Source organism: Festucalex cinctus, chromosome 4, assembly GCF_051991245.1.
Source record: "Festucalex cinctus isolate MCC-2025b chromosome 4, RoL_Fcin_1.0, whole genome shotgun sequence".
Classification (NCBI taxonomy): domain Eukaryota; kingdom Metazoa; phylum Chordata; class Actinopteri; order Syngnathiformes; family Syngnathidae; genus Festucalex; species Festucalex cinctus.
Genome location: NC_135414.1, coordinates 26,060,875 through 26,071,066, shown reverse-complemented (window position 1 = coordinate 26,071,066; position 10,192 = coordinate 26,060,875).

Genomic DNA, 10,192 nt, shown 5'->3' with positions numbered 1-10,192 from the left:
TCATCTTGTGAGGTTTCTATGTAACGTTGCTCTGAGCCGAGTCAAAGTCAAAGTTGACTAAGAACTAATCTGACAAAAAAATATTTCGTAGCCAAAATGCTATAAAATACAACATGGTCACGTTCTTACTTTAAATTATGTATTAATTTAGGTATAATTTGCGTGCTCAAACATTTAGGTTCAATTGAATTTTCTGAAACGATTATCCCACACACCTGTTCTCCAAATCTGAATTAATGGCTTTATCTTGCCCTCTACTGGATGAACTGAAGATAGCGTTTGAATTTCCACTGGACGAGTACATTCATGCTTGTAAGTCAGTCTGTGCAGTTACAAGAAAAAGTATGTGAAATTGAAATCTCCCAGCCTGATCGCATGTGAAACCATTTGGTAACTTAGTAACTGTTACTGGTAAATGTATCCATCCATTCATTTGGTCTACTACTGTACGTCACGGCTAACTATAGCCTAAAACAGCTGACTTTGGGTGAGATTTTATATGAGATGCTATACTTACAAATACGGTTACCAGACATTCAGCATATGAAATAGTTATTTCATTGTCAATTATTATGCATTGGCTCATTTACGCATATGTAATGATGAAATATTTTCACACAGCATTTCCATTTCCACAGAGATTCCCCTCCAGATTAGATTAGAGTTTACGTTTCATAGCGAGCAACCTCATACTTCATCCTCTAGGCTGCCCCCAATTGGGCAGTACCAATCTGGGCGGTGACGTAGCCTTGCCACGGCAACACAGCATCCCCCGATGGGAGAACAGGTGTTGGACAGGGTCCAGTAGAGACGAGTGGACCGCCATCATGTATCACATGGATTGGATTTCTCTGGCCGGAGGGAGGCTGACCCACTCATTTCACGAATAAAGGACTGGCCACCACCATCCATATTAAATCATAACAATGTTTTAGACAGAATCAATCTATTTGGACAGTAGAAATAATGTAATGCTTATATTTTTATTCATGACAAATACTTGAAAGTTCAAAAGAAGCAATTTAATTTGGAATTTCAACAAGAAAAATCTGCCTCTCAAATGACAAATCTGCAGTTTAACACGTCAATATAGTGAAACTCTGCATTAGCGAATTCACCAATTCTCTATTTTTTGCTGAAAAACTAACCTATTCTCTATTTATGTGCAATAGTTTTACTTTGGAGCAGTTTTGTGGCATCTTGATTGCAAGGAACTATGTCAATTGAGTTTATAAGTTTCATTGATTCAAATACTATGCTGCCATCTTGTGGAATCTATAGGCAATTACACCCCCCAACCCTCAATTAAACCACAACACTGTATTCTAAATTAATTTCCGACTGTAAATAAGTCAGATGCTCACTTCCTATTCCTCTAGCTATCCTGGTTCAAACCGTGTAAAAATGGGTTTATTGAGTTTGAGAGAACATTCAAACCCCTTTACAGCTGCTTTTTACAGACACAACGATACCAGGTATGATGATTTGCTAAGTCGCTGAGGAGCCATATTGGCCGAGGCAAGGCTTGTAGTTCCGCTTAATGGCTCAAATATAATATTTTATGTCCCGCTGATATAGCCAGAGTGCTTCACTCAGGATGTAAAAAAAAAAAATAGCCAGGCCCATTCATTTGAGTATAAATACTTCACTTTGCGTGGGGACACAGATGATGCCACATATGTAAAATGTGTCTATTTGAATTTGAAGTGAAAGGTATTACCGCTTTAGACATAATGACGGCACAGGCCGTTTGGCTGAAAGTAATGGTAGCATTATTGTAAGGCCTGTCACTATCATTATACTTTTACACGCTGGATTTGCACTTGTACATACACTGTATGCATATCCAAAGTCATTACTACCATTCGAAAAAAATCCTCATTTGCGGGACGCAATAAAACCTTTAATCATTTTATTACCAAAAGAGTATTTAACAAGTGGGTAATGAAACGCCAAAGGCGGGTGAGCCAGGTTTAACCTTCATAGAAGGAAGCCATGTATCACATGTTGCCCCCGAGGCATGATGGGACACGAATGTCATCCTCCATTATCCAGCACACCTGAAGTGTGGCGTGGCATGCGTGGCAGGCGGGCGTTTCGCTTTGCAAGGTGAAGCTGACGGGGGAAAATTAGAGCGAATTCAATTAATGGATGTTTTTTACGCACCAGGGAGAGGGCACAGCTGCACACACACGCAAGCACACACACACTGTATGAACAAATGCTACATGCGAGCTTGTGATGAGACGTGGGTGCAATTATGCGTTTTTTCCACAAGATGGTGCTGTTTTTCTTTATGGTAAACAATTATTTTATATTTAGATACAGAGCAGTGAGATAGTTGTAGAATTATTGTGTATGAATTAACTTCTCACCTCATATTCTCTGTTTAAAAATTGTGCATTATATAATTAACTTCTAAGTACAATATGTTTGCATATAAACTTTAAAAATTGTTGGCTATATTTTCAACCCAAAAATTTTTTCTTCCCAAATATATATTCTACTATTCTACAGTCTAAACACAGTATTCTGATTACGATTGCATTTGTGGAATATGAGTTAGAACAGCAATTCCCCCCCCCCATCTCGGGAGCGGACATTTTGCCACTTGCTGTCAACTTAAAATGACATCACAGTTGCTCGGGTATCGACCAATCACGGCTCAGCTTGTTAATGTCACATGACCAAACTCAGAAAACAGCTCGAACATGTTTACAATATGTTCTAAACATGGTTGTGTTTGTGGAATATGAGTTAAGTAGCAAACTCCACCCATACTTCTCCATCTTAGAGGGCGGCCATTTCGTCACTTGCTGTCAACTGAAGATAACATCACAGTCGCTCAAGGCTCAGGTATCGACGGCTCAGCTTGTGATTGTCCCGTGACCAAACTAAAAGAAAAACAGGTTGACCAATCATGGCTCAACTTGTGAATGTCACATGACCAAACTCAGAAAACAGATAAGCCATGATTGGTTATTATCTGAGCATTGAGCAACTGTGATGTCATTTTCAGTCGACAACTGGCAGAATGGCCACCCCCTGAGATGGATGAGTTTTTCTTTGGGGTAGATTTTGCTGCTTAACTCATATTCCACAAATACATGAATGTGAATACAATGTTTAGAACATTCAGGCCTACAGTGCTACCAAATATTAGTGTTGGTCATTAAAGTGACACTTGGGAGAGCCAAGTCGTTTTTTTGTAAGTTGTGTTTGGTGTAAAAAGTTGGAGAACCACTGAAGTAGAGAGTCGAGTTGGATCTGTTGCTATATTGCGCCTCCCTTGAGGTGATATTGTCGCTGAGTCTTTGCTTTCTTTCCGTGGGTCAATTAGGGAGAAAATGAGGGGGACACTTTCAGTCTGTCGCCATAAAAGAGCCATACCTGGCTGCCAATTGCGCATATAATATACCATTAAACTGCCCCGCTGTCTGAGTGCACATGAGTAAAAGTGTGCACTTGTTGGAAAGAGAGAGAAAGAAAGTGGTAAAAAAAGAAAGAAAAAAAGTGTGGGGTGCAATGTGTGCAGTATTTAGCCAACAGAGAATGAAAACAGTGCCGCATTAGTTACAAAAAAAAAAGCAATCGCCGAGTAGTTAAGTGAGGAGAAATATAGCCTCGAACACAGCAACATACATTACCTCAAACAATTTATTTGACACACAGAAATAATTTATGGTGGATAGCAAAAATGCTTTATTTTTAATAACAAGCTTCTGTGGTACTTATAGAGGAACTGCCCCCCAAAGTTAATTGAAAAGTGTCCCGGTGCTGATTTGCATAAAAAACACATTTAAAAGGTGAAAAATTATAAATAAATATGCGGCCACCTGTGAAATATGGCTTTTGGCCTGCTGGTCGTTTATAACTTTGCCTTTAATTACGTGACAGGCTGGGCTTGTGCGGCTCTAATGAGAGGCTGGAGTGATGGAGAGGAAACGGTGAGACAGACACCAGGCTGCGGGTCATTTTGTGCATGGACACGTCCTGAAACATACGCACACACGCTAACAGTCACAGGCCACAACATTCCGTATACCGTACCTCAAAACTAAACTTACCCGGTAGTTGAGTTCACTCCTCTGATAGTGTCATTCAAAATTAGCATAATTGTACTTTTTGAAGGCGATGTTTTCTGTTACGCTACATTGTCATTTGAAACAATACAGAGATTAGTTAGTTTTTACTTTTATTTTTTCAATACTTTTGTTCTCGTGTTTGCGCGGGATTACAAAAACATATATATCAGGTTGATTAATTAAAGACTATAAATTGTTCAGAGGTGTGATTGTGAGTGTAGTTAGTTATATATTATTTAGTTAGTTTTTAGCACAAAAACAATGTACTTTGTACTAATTACAACATATTTCTTGTTGTAAAATGGCTAAAATAATGTTGACCTTATGCCCCACCCCAATGCGCATTACACAAATAATGCAGGGAAGCGTGACTGAAGAGCAGAATTGAGCTAAAAATATAAATAAATGAAAAACAAGACAAACAAGATACATAGAATGATAAAAAATACAAAATTAACCAAAGTCCAAAAACAAAGATTTAAAGTAACAAGCCAATTGGGAAGAGACTCACTATGACTGGGAACATAAGACGAAAACAGGTGGAGACTAAAACCATAAACCCAACAAACATGACCAAACAAAATGGACGCAGAAAAAAAAAGAAGACAAAATATGAAACAAAACAAAAACACAGGAATACAATTACACATTTCATATCGGCTAGAACGATTATTGTTCTTTTGGATATTCTGATGAAAGAATGTCATAGATTCAATTGTTTCAAACCAAACATATTATTTCCAATAATATGTTCTATGTGCCCCTACTAGTCTAAACACGGTGTTCGATTAATATTACATTTGTAGAATATGAATTAAGCAAAAAAAAATAAAATAAAAAAATCCACCTGTTTTTATCCATCTCATTTGGCAGCCATTTTGCCATTTCACGTTGACTGGAAATGATGTCGCAGTGGCAAAATGGTCGCCGCCAGGGATGGATAAAAATGGGTGGATTTTTCTGCTTAATTCATATTTTACAAACAGTATTAAACAGCTCACCGAGTTTAGACTAGTGGTTGGGCATAAAACATTGTAAAGAATATTTGTGACTTCCTCCTTTAAAACAAACGGGGCATGAAAGCGAGTTAAACAAAAGACTAGCAGGGGATACATGACACGCCCCCCTCCCTCCCTCGCTTCCCTTTTATGCATAAAGAAAACAGCTTGTGTTGCCCTGCAGGTACAACATTCACCTTCACTTCCTCTCCGCGCTCGCTTCCCGCCCACTTCCTCTCTCCCCATCTCCTTGTTTAACCCTCCATTTTGGATGGGGGTAGGTGGGTGGGGGGATGGTTGGTCACGAGCTCACTAAGTCCTATTATAAGTAGAAGAAGGCCATATTTCACCCCCCTAAGAAATATTACAAGACAGACAAGCTAGCGGGGGCTAATCCCTGGGATGAAATTAGCAAACTTGGGGTTAGCAGCGGGAAAGGATGGGGAATAGAAAGAGCGGGGGTGGGGGGTGCAGGCGGGAGAGGGTGTTGGGGGTTCGTCACTGAGCCCTGCTAGAGGCAACTTGTCCACGGGGATAATTACAAGATGCTCCTGGGATCTGTCCGTCTGTCCTTCTGTCTGTCTCTCTGGGTCGGCCTTCAATTTTTTTGATGGCTCTATTTTCAATGGGGGAGGGGGGGGGGGGGCACTTCTCCCCTTCAAAGTGCATGCGTGCGAATGTGTGTGTGTCCTTCCCTTTTGTGTCTCCTGTGCTTCAGTTACATAGTAGTAAAAAGCTATTAAAATTGAAATTGTTCCAGGGGCAGTGAGCGGACTGGGAAGGGAAGTGACACACTCCACTGTTATACTGCATATGTGTGTGTATGCGCCTATAGACCCACAGGCAGGCCACTCTTGCACTGTTGTCCCCTTATAGAAATATCAAAAGTTCTACCTCAACCGTTTAAATTTTAAAACGTTCTTGCACTTAGTATAGCAGCATGTGAACATAATTGTGCAAAAATAAACTGCTTTGATGCCACGAAGTTCAGAACCAAAATACAATAATATTTTTATTTTTTTACTTTTATTTTATATTTTTTACAAATACATTTATTCACTCTTTGAAAAAAAAATCCAATCAAATTACTTAATTAAATGAACATCATTGAGAAAGGAAACTAACATAACATCCCTGCAGTGGTCAGTGAACTTTGACCTCTCTCCAGGGCAACCGTGACTTTGAACAAACTGGACATGCACGCACACAAAACGAAGAACGGAATAGCGCAGTCATCCGTCACTTTTACAAAGCGAACACATTTCCGAAGCAAGTAACATAAACACGTACTCTTGTACAGTTTATTATAAATGAAAGCAACTTTGACTGAATTAGTATTGCATTTGTTTAATACGAAATAAGCAGCAAAATCCACCCCTTTATATACATCTCGGGGGGAGCCATTTTGACACTTGCTGCCCACCGAAAATGACATCACAGTTGCTTAGGGATCAGGAAATTACCAATCACGTCACGGCTCACCTTTTTTTTTCTTCTTTTTTTTCTCCTGAGTTTGGTCACGTGACATTCACAAGATGAGCCGTGATTGGTCGCTACCTGAGGAACTGTGATGTCATTTTAGAGTTTACAGCAAGTGGCAAAATGGCCGTCGTCCCCAAACAAAGATATGGTCTTGAATATAAATTTGTGTTGAATTGTGTCAATAAAAGCATGTCTCTCTCTCTCTCTCTCTCTCTCGCTCTAAAATAAAATGGCCGTCCTGAGATTGATAAAAACGTTTGAACTTTGACGCTGAGTTTATATGCCACAAATACCATGTTTAGACAAGGCGGCTCCAAAATATATTCACAGATGAACTGAAATTATGATTTCTAATACTTGGCTTGCCCTCGTCATGCTTTGCTAGGCCTTCGATTGCAACCGCCTTCCTTTGCTGCTCGTTTTTGTGTCTAACTGTCTCACGCCATTCATCTGCTTCTATATTTCTGAGGCATCCTGTTTCAAACCTGCAAATGCAGGAGACAAATCAGACGGTGGCCTGTAGATGGCGCTCCATACTAGCATATCCCACCAGGCGCATGACAAACTGTGAGTGCGAGAAAGGAGAGAAAGAGAAAAACAGAGGCAGAAAGATGGTGTGGAGTACCTGATGCTACACAGCCATCTAATGACCGTCCTTCTTTGTCTTTGAGGCTCATGGCAGACGAGAGTCATCCAGCAGCACCACGGCGACTGCCACACGTCAAGTGCAGTCACAAAAGAGAAGTCATTTTTGATGTTATGATGACAACATGGACACGTCTATGCACTTCTTTACTCCAACTTGAAGCTGATATTTAATAAAACTCAAGCTGACTTGATGTGAGCGCACTGCAAGCAAATGGAGCACATTTTGTATTTTGTTCGCATGAAACTGTGGACAGGTGCATATGTCCTCTTTGCACTAATTAGGCAGCATTTAGAATATAAAAAGATGCCGGACTATAAAAGGCTGTAATAAGAGATAAATACGGGACAGGTGGCGTATTAGTCACATTGAACTGCGTGTGACGATCAAACGTAGTCAAGGTCAGGTGAGTAATGAGCCCGGTAACATGAAGCAGCTGCGTGGCATTTTTACATATAATTACATGATAATTACGCAGGTATTACATAATTATTATTTATGGATTTGTTTTCGTCTCATCAAGCCACACATGGCAATGAAGATATTTACCTGGGTTACACAAGATGTTTTTATTTTTATTTTTTATTTGTTGTTCATGATTCAGCGTTTATAAAAGAAACATTTTGATGCCCCCTGCAATTAATTAGTTCACAATGAAAGCATAAAATAAAGATGTATTAAAATCACTTTGTTTCCCAGTCTAAAAATAAAACATTCAGCAAGGAGATCAAATAATTTGCACAGTAAATGATTCATCTCACAGAAGAATGAATGTTTAAAACTAACTATATAAAAAATAACTACAAATCAAAACAAACTAAATATGTATATTTAAAAATGTACTGCATTTAAGTTGTTTTGAATGGTACATGAAGCTCTTGTGTCTGTGTTTATTTTTAAACTGCAGCAGAACAAGTTCTGAGTCAATCACATTAAATGTCACAAAATCAAACATGGCTACTAAAACATTTTATTCTTCACATTAAGTTCTGGGGGTAAACAAAAAATTCAAAGGATGTAAGATATGTTTCAGTTTGTCAGATGAAACAGTTCTGGACCATATGCTGACTTGTTAGCAGAACAATTTTAATTTGATAAAATGCATGAACAACAGCACATGTTCCCTTCACAAAGTATTAAAAAAGAAAAAAAAAGAAAAAAAAGTGCCCTTGACGATGACTCAGCCTCTCTGAATTTTTTTTATATTTTTTTTTTACAACTTTAACATGTCAGACATTTTTTTTATTTGTGTACTTTTATTAAGAAGAAGGAGAAAATGTTACTTTTCATTTATGTGAGAGGGGGAAAAGCGTGCTCGTTCTCAGTCACAAATGATATAAATAAACTTCCTAGATGCTATTTGAATGTAAAGTGGAGGCACACGGTGTTGGTGCACACTTCAGAGATGCATTTGCATTTTCCAATCCTGCACAAGCAACTTCATGGCATGTGTGGAGTTTCATGATAAAGCGGGCCCCATACTGGGAGTGCAGTGCTGTGCTCAAGGACACTACAAGAAGGAAAATATACACGTGGAGCATTTTACTGTCGTTGTTATATTGAGTCTACCATGTTAGAATCAATGTGCGCTTTACAGACTGCATGTGGGGGAAAAAAATGTAATGATAAATAAAAAATGTGAAATATTAAAAAAAAATATATATATTTTTTGGTAGAAGTGCGATGAATAATTTACAACTAATCAATTTCAAATCAATCACGTTATTCTGGATAATCGATTAATCGTTCAGATATTTTTTTTAATAATATTGAAATTTCCCAAATTCTGGAAATTTCCCCGCAGCAGCACTAAATATTATCCAATTTCTGTAGTCCTCAATGAAAGCAGATTATTGCTTTTACTTTGGAGAAAAATGATCAATATTTTTGGCCACTTTTCCTCATACACACCAAACTATGCATAATTAATTTGTTTGTGCACTGCCGATTTAAAATTATGTTGTTTTTGAATAAAGGGGTAGGCAGTTTCTATGTTTTTGAACCGATTCATTGATTAATATGAATTAATTGACTAAGAATTCATTAAAAAATATTTTTTAAATAATAAAACCCCCCCAAAAATAATAAATTAAGAATAAACAAAATAATAAATTAAGAATAAACAAAATAATAAATTAAGAATAATACAAACAAAGGAATTACAAAATAATTAATTGCCATATTAATTGATTACTAAAATAATAGCTAGTTGCAGCACTACATTAGGTTTAAAATATTTTGTTGTATGCTTGTGCACTCAAAGCAGACACATTTCACATATACTGAAAATATGTTTTGGGGGTATTAAACCAAAATGCGTAAAATCGTTGAGCTATTACGGGCACTACTAATCACAACAACAATTTAAAAAGTCTATAAATGTAAAAATAGTCCAGAAAAGAATTTATGATATATCCAATATATAACAATATTTTCAACATTCCATGATTATTATTTGTACCTATTTTCCATCCTTCTGTAAGTCCTTGAACGTGATCTTCCTTCATTTCCCACCCACTTATTTAGCCTCATCTAGTACCATTTAACTTTTGAGTGTTTTTAAGACGCACTCTCATGATCTCATCCTGTCTCGCCGCCGGCCACCCTGACTTTGTTGTGTGTACGTTGTGTGCGAGCGTGAGCGTGTGTGTGCGTAATACTTCCTAATGGTTACAAGTAATGAATAGAGCAGCCTTGGGGAGGTCTATATAAACCCATTAGCTTTAATAAAGTCTGAAGGTGTAAAATGACTCTCTGAGGCATTTCACTCTACACTTAGTAGTCTCCCCAACCTAATAATACCAGCGTCTCTTCCAAGTATATTGTCGCGCTCCTCTTTTGATTGCATTGTCTGCACAATTATTTTCAATTCAGCCACTTAGAGGACAGTGGTGAGAGGGTGAGCGAGAAATAGAGGGCGCTGTCTTGTCTCTTAGCTAACATGGGCGGGCAAAAAAAAAAAAAACTGATACAAGATGAAG